We start from the raw sequence: 12192 nt of genomic DNA, 5'->3' as shown, positions 1-12192 counted from the left end.
GGCACACTGGCAGAACTGTGAGGAAGAGCTAGATGAATGCTGTAATGCTGCTGTTTGAATTGAGCTGGACATCTGCACTCACTGTGGGATCACCTGTAACAGATACACCATTAATTAGGACATCACCTGAACTCATCTGAACTAGAAATGGTGTCCCTTAGAAGGAGGGAGAGAGATTCCCAGGAGCTGAAGCTGAGCCTTGGCTTCATACCCTTTAATTATCCCAGGCTGTCGTGATTAGGTTGCTACTTGCAGCGCATGTCCTACAGGCAGAAGAGTGAAAGAAGGTGCCTCTCTGCAGGTTAATTCGGAGCTCTTCCGTTGTTCCAAAGAGCTGCTATTACTGCACAGCTTCCTGCTTATCAGCCTAGATCACGCACTATGTTTTACGGGACTATTTGCAGAAACACGTGCTGCTGGCCGTCACTGTCAATCAGCATCTGTGCTTTTTGTGGTGTTATTCCAAATCATTCAAGTTGCAATAGCTCCGTCAGCGCACCACTGAGACCAGCAGCCTGCCGCGTCCCAAACGTGCAAGGGCGCAGCTCCTGCTCCGTGCCTGGGACCTGGGCGGGTGGACAAACTTACGCAATGGTGCCACCCGCATGCTGGGTCTCTGCAGGCAGTGGGACAAGCCAGGCTGCTCGGAGGAGGTGGCTGACCTTGTACCAAGGGGAAAGGCAGATCGAGACACCGTGGCATCTCCAGACCGCGGGGTGGCTCCGTGCCAGGAGCAGAGCGCTCCCCTGGGCCCCTGTGGTGCCGACCCCCTGCTTCCCACGCCGAGGTCCCCTCCTGGCAGCCCCGGGAAAGCCTTGTGGTTGCTTTGCACGAGCAGGTTTTGGGAGAGGGGCCGCGGTCCCTCATGCTCCCGGCCCATAGCGGTATTGAAGCACTTGCGATCGCATCCCTTCCCGCAGCCGCGTGGCCCACAGGGCGCCTTTCGCTGAATGTAAGGGCTGCTCCTTGTTTTTAATTTTTGGAACCACTTCTAAGCAGTGCCTGGGATGGGGAGGCAGCCCCTCGAGAGGGAAATGGCGATGCAGGCCTACAGGAGGTAAGACTGTTGTCGTCTACCTCCTTTCAATGCCCGCAGGCAGACGCTGTCTGCCCAGATATTTAGAAAGTCTCTGCAGGCAGCTAGAGAAGAGTAGGATAAAGCCCTTTGTGTTTAGGCCAGCATCATCTCCTTAGATGCTTTAGCCTCTCTCTCTGGCGCTGATACATCCCCTGTCACATCACTTGCACCCATTCATAGTGCTGCCTGCAAATTGTTTTCCTGGCTTGTCACTGGGGCAGATTTTCTTTTCATTGCTTCCCTGGCTCTTCTTTTCTCACTGCATCGAGGAAAACATTATTTGTCCTTGTTTGGAAGGCCCTTTCCTTCACAGCCTTTTTGCAGTGTCAACCAGACACTGGCCTCTGCTTTGCTAGCTATTTGCTGTGTTTCCCAGCTGTTTGTCTTCCTCCTTTCTCCTGCACGTATTTCCACAACACAGAAAGGTTAAGCAAAGCCCTCTCCTTATCTTCATCTCAAACCTTCTGGAAAAGCCTTCTGTAAAACCCAGATCTGGGGAAAAAGCCAGTGGTGATATTCCCCGAAGTCCCACCTGCTGCCAAATCTCTGACCCTCTAGAGGATCCGAACTGCTGCCCGACCCCACGTGCCGCTGCTCCCCACAGACACAGGCCATTTCATTTTTCCCTCCCTGCCGTAGTTCAGCCGGCTATGCAGCTCACTGTGGCAGCGTTTAATTTGATTTACAACCCACCTAGCAGCACCCTGGTCTCCAACCAGCCTAGATCCTTGCCCCAGCTGATGCCCCAGCACAGCAGCATGCCATGATGCAGGAGCCTGGCTGCAATGGACCTTTCTGGCACATTTAACTGTTTACTCAGGGGCTTGGCCAGTGGTTACCTGTAACCTGCTGCAGCTGTAGCTACAGGCTGGCATCTCCTGAGAAGGAAATGCTCTCCTGCCTGCTGAAAGGGATGAGCTGCCCATGCTGAAATGGTGAAAAATAGACCCCATCTCCCCCTTGTTTTCTGGGGTAGCTTTTGCTGGTTTACTGGCTTGTGCAGAGGTCAGACAGACACCAGCCCGGAGGTGAAGTGAGAGGAGTCTGAGTTACTCTGCAGCTGTGTTCAGGAAGCTGCCGAGACACCAAGGCTCCAGGGAGAAGGCAGTTTCCAGAAACGTGAACCCACCTCCGTGTTTAACCCCAGCACGCGACCCAGGACTTGGCAAGTCCGAGGTGCTGTGGCAGTGGCCAGCAGGGAAGGCTGGAGTCGGTGTCTAGCATGTCCTAGATACAGAGCACAAAGTTGCCCAAGCTCATCTGGAGCTGAGGGCAATTCCTGCTTGCACAGGAGAGCAGTTGCAAAAATGTGAAGGAGCAGCCACATCACCCCAGATAATCGCTCAGAGTAGTCAGGAGCACTTGAGAAAAACATGATGCTGTTATTAAAGAGAGGGTGGGGGGAGACCGTTTTTCAGAGATGGATTTGGGGGTTCCTGAATCAGGAAAAACTGACTCGTAGTCATCTCGTGGCATTGGAGCTACAGCGGAGGCTGCCGCATCAGCCCTTCTACCCTCACCGCTGGGTGGCCTGGACACAGTTCCCCCAGGACCGCAAGGCTGGCATTAGTTCTCTTTGGAGTTAACCAAGAAAGCCCCCAGCCTTCTCTCCCTCCTGCATTAAAGCCATTTTCCTGCAAAACTGGAAACCTTGATTAATGACCTGCTCAAGGGAGACAAATCACTGAAGTCTTTCTGCTTGCCCAGGAGACTCTCCCTGCTCCGGGGTGAATGTACGTTCTGCAGAAGGGAGGAAGGATGGAGCAGTCTTCAAGGGAGACTGCGGATTCCCAGGAAAAAGAAAAGAAAGCAGTTTCTGTTGGGAGTCATTTTTTTCTTAAGAACTTCAGTCTGCATTTTTTATTAATAATACAACACCCTGGATGTGTCAAAAAATATGAAAATACATCTGCTGGTGGGGAGCTCCAGTCTCACAGATCCAGCCAGTACGGCTCGGCTGTCATTTGCTTCTTGGAATTTCATTTTCTAATAAACACGTCTGTGAAATCGCTGTATTTTCAAAGCCTAGTTTCCGCCGCTGCTGCGATCAAAGCGCGGGAGGTGGGGGGGAGCGGGAAGGGGGAAACATGCCGTCTCCGCCAGCAGCCTCCCCCGGCGAGAACGGGAGGAGGAAGATGCGGCGCAGCATGGCGAAAATGCCCAGCAACGCCTAGGCAGAGGCTGGTTTAATGTGGCTTTAAGAAATCTTGAGAGCTTTAAGCATCTTGAGAGCAGCATGAGAAAATGGGAACCCAGAGCCCTGGCTCTGATTGCAAACCTCCTTTTTTTTGGGGGGGGGGGGAGGAGGAGGGGAATCCAGCTCTTAAAGATGCTTGGCCTCCGCCGGGGATTCCCTGTGTCCAGCTGGCACCTGCGGGCAGAGGAGGGGGTCTCAGGCCGGGGGCGGTGGGGGCTGCCGGCGCGGCGCGGTGGGACCCTGTCCCTCTGCTCCCGCTGCCAGCCGGCCCCTGCGCGGCGACGGGAGCCCGAGACCACAACTCGCTCGGCTCTCGCCCTTGGGGTCCCGCCGGCGGGGCGGTCGCGGGCAGCTGCCCGGCGGCGTGCAAAGGGGCTGGCGCAGCCGTGCTGCGCGCGGAGCGGGGGAACCGGCTGCTCCCTTGCGAAAACCCCTGCTCCGAAGTCCAGCTGCTGGGTGAAATACCCTTTCCCCTGGTATTTGACCCAAATACGCTAAAATTGCCTGAATCAGATTCGGACGATCAGCTTTTGCTTCTCCGGCACCTGCAAGGCCGTAAACCCGCGGGGGTGCCAGCGGGGTGGTCACCTACGCGCCTTTCCAGAAAGCACGGGCCCCGCTCCTGCTCGAGGAGGCAAAAAAAAGACAGGGAAAAACCCAACCCTTAAAAATCCCCTGCCGGCTTCCTTTATCGTGAAAAAAAGGACTGTTTCTTTCGTTTCCAAGAGCCTCACAAAAACACTGCCACTTCTGAAAATTATGCCTTTTCTCTATGGTAACCATTTCCCCGCTCGCCCCGCGCGGAGACGCAAGTTAAGGCAGAGCGAGCGGCGGGCTGGGGTGAGCCCCTCGGCGCCCGGCGGTGTCGCTCGCCGGCCCCTGTCGCCTTCCCCTGTGGCCTGCTGCTGAGCTGGTGGCTCTGCCCTCGCTGCGTGAGGGAGACCCACCGCGTCCGAGCAGCAAGTTCGGCTTTTGTTCTTTTTTTTTTTTTTTTTGCTTCATTTTCCTTTTCTCCTCCGTTTCCCCGTGTCGTTTGCAAAGCCCTTCAGCTCACTCCTTCCAAACCTCGGGGCTGCAGAGCGCTTGCTGCACCCGCCGAGGAGGAGACGCCACGTCGGAGGAGACGCCACGTCGGAGGAGACGCGCCCAGCACCCGCGCGAGGGCGGCCGGGCACGAGCCGGCGGCTCCCTCCGCAAGCGGCCCCGGGGCAGCGCCGCGGCCACGGGCGCAGGATCCCCCCCCGCTCGCTCGCGACCTCGAGGCGCGCGCGGCCCGGGGAGGCTGCTCGTGGGCACCACGCGTCGCCTGGGAGCAGCCCGGCGGCGGGGGCCTCTGCAGCCGGCGCGCGCCGCTTTGCGTGCCGGGAGCTGGTAGCTGTTCTCGCAGACGCAAGTCCTGCTGACGGTAAACAGACCATGCAGGTCCTGCAGATCTCCTCTGATGTAAAGGCCATAATTTTGCCCTCCGAGCGTCTGAACGAAGGTTGTATCACCCGGGATTTTAAGATCATCCAGTCTGGTTTCCTGCGTGACACAGGCTGGAGGCTATTAGCAAGCAAATCCTTCCTGGGTCAGTACTCAAAGCCCTGTGTACCTCCTGGAGCAAAAATGCTCCCATTTAGAGCGCTTGTGTGATGGAAAGGCAGCTGTATCTCTCTCCCGAGAGACATAACTCTCAACAGTTGTTTCAGGAGCGGATTTTTCCACCACCCTTGTTTTCATCCTTTATCCTGCCTTGACAGATTAAACAGCTCCCTGCTCCCAGGAGCCTTCCTCCTGCAGAGAGATTTGTTAGATTATGACCCCATTACCTTGCTAAGGCAGAAGGTGACAGTGAGATCAGCGTGCCACATCTCCGCCTCCCCGGGGGTCACATTTTTCTTTAGCTCCTGTTGCTGATCTGATCTCTCTTTCCCTAGGAGGTGTCTGGCCAGTGCCCAGCTGAGGCTGGCGCAGCTCGCCGCACCTCAGCGCTCCCTGCGGCCCCGGGCTGTGCTGAGGCTGGGGGAACCAGGGCTGCAGCGCCAAGCACAGCTGGGAAGCTGGGACTCTCTTCTGCAGCCCAGCAGAGCATTGTATTCCTTATTCCCTTGATGGTGCCATTACCACGGTAAAGCAGAAGCAGTCGCGATGGGATGCTGAGAGGAAAGCAACCATTTCCAGAGACTCAGGGGGATGCTAAATATGTTTTTATTTTATTTTATTTTATTTATTTTATTTTATTTTATTATTTTGCTTTGTTTTGTTTTTATTTATTATTATTATTTATTATTTTATATTTTATTTTATTATTTTATTTTGTTTTATTTTATTTATTATTTATTATAATTTATTTTTCATTTCATTTCATTTCATTTCATTTCATTTCATTTCATTTCATTTCATTATTTTTTTTAAAGCGCCGCGGGGCCGCTCTCGCAGCAGCCCGGCCGCTGCCCCGGCCCCGCGCGCGGCCCCGGCCCCGCCGCCGCCGCACGGGCGCCCCCTGGCGGCCGCGCGCTCCCCGCAGCCCCGGCGGTGCCCCCGGGTCCCGCCCCGGCCCCGGCCCCGGCCCCGGCCCCGGCGGGCAGCAGCCGTGCGGGGTTTCGGGCCGGAGTGTCCGCGGCAGCGCGGGGCTGCGCGGCGCGCGCTGGGTGCCCCCGCTGCCCCGGGACGGGGCTCCTCCCTCCCGCCCCCCCCGTCCTAAGCCTTGCTGGAGAAAGGCTGCTTGCAGGCAGAGAACCAAATTTGGTAGGCGCCGAGTCCGTGTTGTCAGCTCGGGGCCACCTCTGGCACGAGCTGTGCAGACAGCCAGGCAGGGTTATTCTGCTGAGGTTTCCTTTGGGGGGGCTGGGTAGGAGGCTTGTGCACAGGGTGACTGGCTGGAGAATCAGGACCTGGAGAGAAACAGGGAGGGTCAAGCCTGATGGTCAGTGCAGGGGCATCCTTGTTCTTGGTCTCGTTGGAAACAACAGCACTTGGCCAAGCACAGGCTCACTTCTAAGCACGGGAATATCAGCATTTGCACCCTTCAGCTACCTGCAGTGTCAAAACTTGTTGTGGTGGGCTGTACATGCTATATGCGAGAAGAAATAGCAAAACACGTCAGGGGTCATGGTAGGGTATTCAGGACTGGTGATGGCATCAGCACTAAGCACAAGTCAAAATCTTCTTGTTTGCTTTGCATCACCCACCTGTCTGCTTGGTCTTCTTCCCACAGTGCTTCAGAAAGGATGTGCTAATGCTGGTTCACATGCATTCATGCATCTGAGCAAACATCTTCAGTCCCAGATGAGACACCCAGCCAGCTTCTTCTGCATTAGAGACTGGGGACATTAATGGGAAATGGGTCTCTGTATTTGTCAAGAGACAGAATTTGGGGATGGAAAGCAGATTGATGGAAAGAAGCACTAATGGGTTCTCTGTGCCATTTAGGGATACCCAGATAATTCCACACAGTCTGGACCTTCTCCCTAATGTGAAATCTTTAACAGCTACAGCCATCTCAGTTAGAGAGGCCCAAATCCTCTACCAGTGACCAGCTCTGGACCAATACAGAGACACAGCTGGTCATACCTGGCCCCTTTTTGCCACGGGAGAGCAAGTCCCACGAAATAGAAAGTGGTGGAGTAGTCCACAAGGAGACATTCATTCCTTCTCATGGTTAAGCACTGCACTCCTCTGAGATGAGTAGTCCTCACAGATTACAAACAGAAGCCAGACTTCAATCCAAGGCTGAAAGTGGGTGTTTACTCCTGAGGAAGGGGAAAAGGCAGATAAAGGCGACTGTCACCCCTAATTAGCCTCCCAGTGTGTTATGTGTAGGGCAGATTGTGTCATGAGTGCGGCCACTCCTTCCCCATCCTGCTCACACCTGCAGGTTTTCCTGCAGAACAGGTTTTCTGGTGTTAATGATACCACCACTTCATTCTGTCTTGCATTCCCAATTCCCAACACTGAAAAAACCCGTAGGGTTTTAAAAGATAACTTGAACTCTGTTTCTTTGCCTTCTGATTTGGCTACACACGGATAATATCTGCAAGCTCACTTGGCACCCAGAAGGTCTAGGAGTTCTGTTTAAGACCAAAGCTGGGAATCACTGCAAAACACTTCACTCAGGAGGAAAAACCATCCCCCTTCCAAAAAGGAGTGAAGAAGGCAGTAATATCATAAAAGACTGCATTAAAAAAAGAAATTGCAATAGTTCATATCTTGCGCTCATGAAACATCACCATACACCTGCAGAACAGCTGCTCATGGCAGACAGGTATCTTCTCACACACCTTTCCTCCTGCAAGGAACATTCAGTTCCCCCTCAGTGATTCAGCTAAAACCACCCCTTTGCCCAGGCCTAGCATATTTGCATTACAAAACAGGAAGTTTGTACTGGCTGTGTCTCACTCTTCCACCGCATACTGCAATCACCTGCAACCACCAATCATCCTGGTTTTGCTCTCACTGAGCTGGATGAGGACATATAACCAGCCTTAGCCCTTGGTGCCTGAGCCCGGCCTTCTCTAGCATTTCGGGTCCAGCTGGCACTTTCCTGCTCCTCCTTGAGGGACCTGTCTTAAGCAAGTGTTTTACCTGGTGACCTGAACCTTGCCATGCAGAACTGAAAGCAGCTCCAGGTGTCCATAGGCTTTGCTCATGGAAGTGAGGACATTTGCCAAGAATGGTTACTGGGGAATGGTTCACTTCTGGTAGCTCAGGAGGCCTCTGTAGGTTTCACAAGCTCCCCTTTCTTTTTTCTTCACATCATTTGTTTTGCCTCAATCTAAGGAGTTACTCCTCTGTTGTGGCATCAGGATCCATCACAGGCTGATCTGGTGAACTCATCACCCTCCTTCATTTTCAATCAGTGTGAGGAATTCACAGAAAATCAGCTCTTCTGCTCAGGTGTTGTCACTTTTTATCATATTCCTTCCCATTTCCGAACTCTTCAGGTATTCCTGGAAAGTGGGCATTCTCTGAAGGGAAGAATGGATTAAAGTTTTGGCGACTCTATCTGGCTGCAGTATGAAGGCGTTGTTCTTTTCTCACCTCTGTTAGGTAGGGTCCAGCCTGCTTTCTTTGCAGAAAGGTTTCCCTTCCCTTTCTCTGCACTGCTCCATCCAAGTGGGAACTTCCTGCTTCTGGAATTGGTGCATTCCTCTCGCCAGCTTGAGTGGATACGCTTTCAGACAGGTTCTGAACTCATGGAGACCAGGTTGACATCACTCATTTTGTTTAAATTGATTCTTCTAATTTTGTTAAAAGTCCACTGATAGTCAATGACTTTCCTTAAAATTGCAGCTTCTGTATTCTGGAATCTACGTAAGAATCTTTCATGAGAATAAATGGAAAATAAAAAAATCTATCCATCATGTTAATGGAGAAAACACAGAAAATGTGGAGTCCTGGGTTAAACACCAGGCAATGAATAAGAATCTAAAAGAGGTCATTTAAGAGATGATTAAAAATTACGATCCCATGACTTTCCCACGTGTAGTAGTATTTCCCGGTGATCTCCAGCATGCTCCAGCTTCTTGTCCCACTCTTGAGTGTCCTTGCCCACTGAGTGTTGCACCACCTCCAGCTGGTGGTACAGAACATGAATATGGGTGGGCTGAAATAAAGGTGAAACTGGAGATAGGAGCCTTTAAATTCAGGTTTCCCAGCATCAGCAATGAAGTAAAAAAACCTTAGTCTCTTTATTTAGCTTTTTTCCTACATCAACCATTCTGTTCACAATTTGTACACTTGTAACTTTGTACCTAAGCGCAATTCTTAAATTAACAGTTCTGTGCCAATGCAGGCATGGGATTCTCCTGGGGTAATGTACTTGTTTCCTCACATGTTTCTTTTCAAGATGCCAGATGTCTACCTTAATTACACAAATACAAATCCGGGCTAACTCCATTGACGTCAGTGCTGTTAGCTGGGTTTTATTAGTACCAGATAGGCACAAAAAAAGAGTAAGTATAAAGTAAAAATTCAGGGAGAATAATATGACACCTGCATAAGCGTCTCATTGAGGATTTCCTGGTGCTGATGTTTTCTTAATTTGCAATGTATTGTCAAAATGCCTAAGACTCCAGGCACAAACCAGAACTGTCCTTTTTGTCATCTCTTCCCCTTCTGTGAAAGAAAATAGAGTGTATGAAATGCTTCTAACAAGGAGATAAGATTAGAAATGGGGAAAAACAGCATTCTCTAGATCCAACCTCAGAAAAATCTGTCAGGGAGCTGGAAGTATCCGCGGGCTCTGCAGCCTCTTCCCCCACCTTGTAGGTGTTCAGCCGGACACCTGCGTTCAAGGTCGGCTCTGGTACGGTGCAGTCGGGTGACCTTGGGTCTGGCTGCTGTGAAAGGAGCGGTGAGAAAGAGCCGTGAGAAGCCACATCTGGGGCCTCCCTGCCTTGGCTCGGGAGCTGCGTTTAAGCTGGGACCCTTGCGTGCCTACGCTTTAGGCATGTCCGTGCCCAGCCAGGCACCTTGCAGATCCCGGCCTCCCCTTGGACCTGCCTCGTCATTACAGACTCGCGCGGCCATCGCCGAGCTGTTGGGTAAACCTGGCCCTGCCGCTGGCCCCGCTCTCCTCGCTTGGCTCCTGTGGCCCTCGGCGGTGAGGCCACGGCCCCCGCCTGCCTTCTCGTCGCCCCCAGCTCGCCCACTGCTGCTCCTGCCAGACTCTACCCAGAGCTGCGTGGAGATCTGTCTGGAAGCAAACAGCATCCCCTCTGCAGAAGCCCAGGACATAGCTTTCGGCTAATAACATAATTTTGCTAAATTATTAAACAGCCTTAGCTATTTAATAACTGAATAAACATTAACTTTGAAGCACTTGCAAGCAAACTGATATCCGGAAAAGGTGGTTTAGCATTTACTGGCTTTTCCTCACACTCATCCTAACAGAAGGAATGGTTCCCTCCGCTTTACTGACAGGGAGACTGACGGGCGAAGCACCTGACAGCCACCTGCCCAGTGAGCTAGGCAGCCTTTGGTTCTTGGGTTTCTAACCCAAGAGGTCAAACAATTTTTCTTTTTCCTCTGAATAACATTAAGGAGCTGTGCAGTTCTGCCAAACTAAGGCAGCATCACCTGAGTGCTGGAGCCATACCCTTGCTGGGTATCAGTCAGAACAGCTATAATGGAGTTAATTTGGAGCTATGCGAATTTACAGCATCTGATTGCTTGTTTCCATTTTACATTTCTAGCTATTAAAGGGGAATTAGGTCCACAGCATAAACAGACTAGCCTGTTTTAATGGCACCAGAGCAACTCCCCATCAATTCCAGATCAGCAGAGATCTTACACCTCCATGGCTGCAGGATGATTGTCTTCAAAACAGGAAATACAGACTGCACAATCAGCCTGTTAAGCACATAAATGATCCCAATGGCTCCAACAGCTCTATAAAACTTAAGCAGAAAGTTAAGCATGCAAACAGGATTTTGCAGATAAAGCTTTAAAGAGCATTGTTTTCAAGCTGCTTTCTACTGTCTTTCCTTCTGGGTTTTCAGTTCCACATCTTCATGGTTCAGTGGTGTTACTGAATGCCAAAGAGTCATTTCTCAGCACCAATCCTTCAAGGCTCTGTTTGGGTAATTAGTCTGAGAAGAAAATAGTTGCCACTGTTTGGAAGACTAATTGGCAGGTCAGCTACTTTCGTTCCATCTGTCCTTACCACTTCCATTCACTGGTTTTACTGGGAGCTCAAAACAGTTGTGATCTTTGTTACTATTGTGTAGCAGCCATCAGATGAAAGTACAGCTTTGTTACAGATCACTATGTTAACTACCTTTCACTTGTATCTCTTCCTCTCAAACATCAAGGTTAGGAACTTGCTTAGTCTGTGGGAACATCCCAGTTGTGCACTATCCCTTAAGATGTAAATCAGCTTTTTAAAAAATTATTGTACATCTAGACAGTGACACATCTGCTGAGTTGTTTGACATTGCTGGAAGTTAGGATCGTTTAGTGAGCTTCTCAACTCAAAGAACAAGAAAGATCTTGAAGGGAAGGAATGATAGTCTCATGCGTAAAAATAAGACTATGACACAGGAATGCATTTGGGCAACATGCCTGGCAGCTTTGGTTTTTGCTTTGCCGTATGCAGAGCAAAGATACTTACCAGTGTCCTAATGTCTGTCTGCAGAGAACACTGACTTCTTGAATGAAAAGGAGGTGGGTGTGTGTGCGGGGGCAGAGCAGTGTAAGACAGAAGACTGACTCTACATTTGCAATGCTTTGTGCAAGTGACCCCACATAATAAACTGCCGTGTGTTCAAAAGATGAACTCTATGGGAGCTTCACATTATGATTATACTGGCTGGGACAGTCACTACTACTGCAAGGGTAAATTATGGAATCGCAGAATGGTTGAAGTTGGAAGACCTCCCACAGATTACCTGCTGAAGCAGGGTCACCTAGAGCATGTTGCACACAACCTTGTCCAGACAGTTTTTGAGTATCTCCAGACTCCACAACCTCGCCGGGCAACCTGTTCCTGTGCTCAGTCACCCTCATAAGAAAAAAGCTTTCCCTCGTGTTCAGATGGAACTTCCTGTGTTTCAGTTTGTGCCTGTTGCCTCTTGTCCTATTACTGGGCTGAAAACAGCCTGGCTCCATCCTCTCTACACCCTCCCTTCTGATACTTATACACGTTAAGATCCCCCCCTGGTCCTCACTTCTCCCAGGCTGAACAGGCCCAGCTCTCTCAGCCTTTTGTCATATGAGACATGCTCCAGTCCCTTCATCATCTTAGTAGCCCATTTCTGGACTCTTCCCAGTAGTTCCATGTCTCTCGTACTGGGAAGCCCAGAGCTGGACACAGAATTCTAGATGCAGCTTCACCAGGGCTGAGTAGAGGGGATTACCTCCCCCAACCTGCTGATAATGCTCTTTCTAATGTAACCCAGCATATCACTGGCCTTCTTGGCCACAAGGATGCTTT

Source organism: Rhea pennata, chromosome 5 (assembly GCF_028389875.1).
Source record: "Rhea pennata isolate bPtePen1 chromosome 5, bPtePen1.pri, whole genome shotgun sequence".
Classification (NCBI taxonomy): domain Eukaryota; kingdom Metazoa; phylum Chordata; class Aves; order Rheiformes; family Rheidae; genus Rhea; species Rhea pennata.
This window is presented reverse-complemented; position numbering follows the sequence as displayed.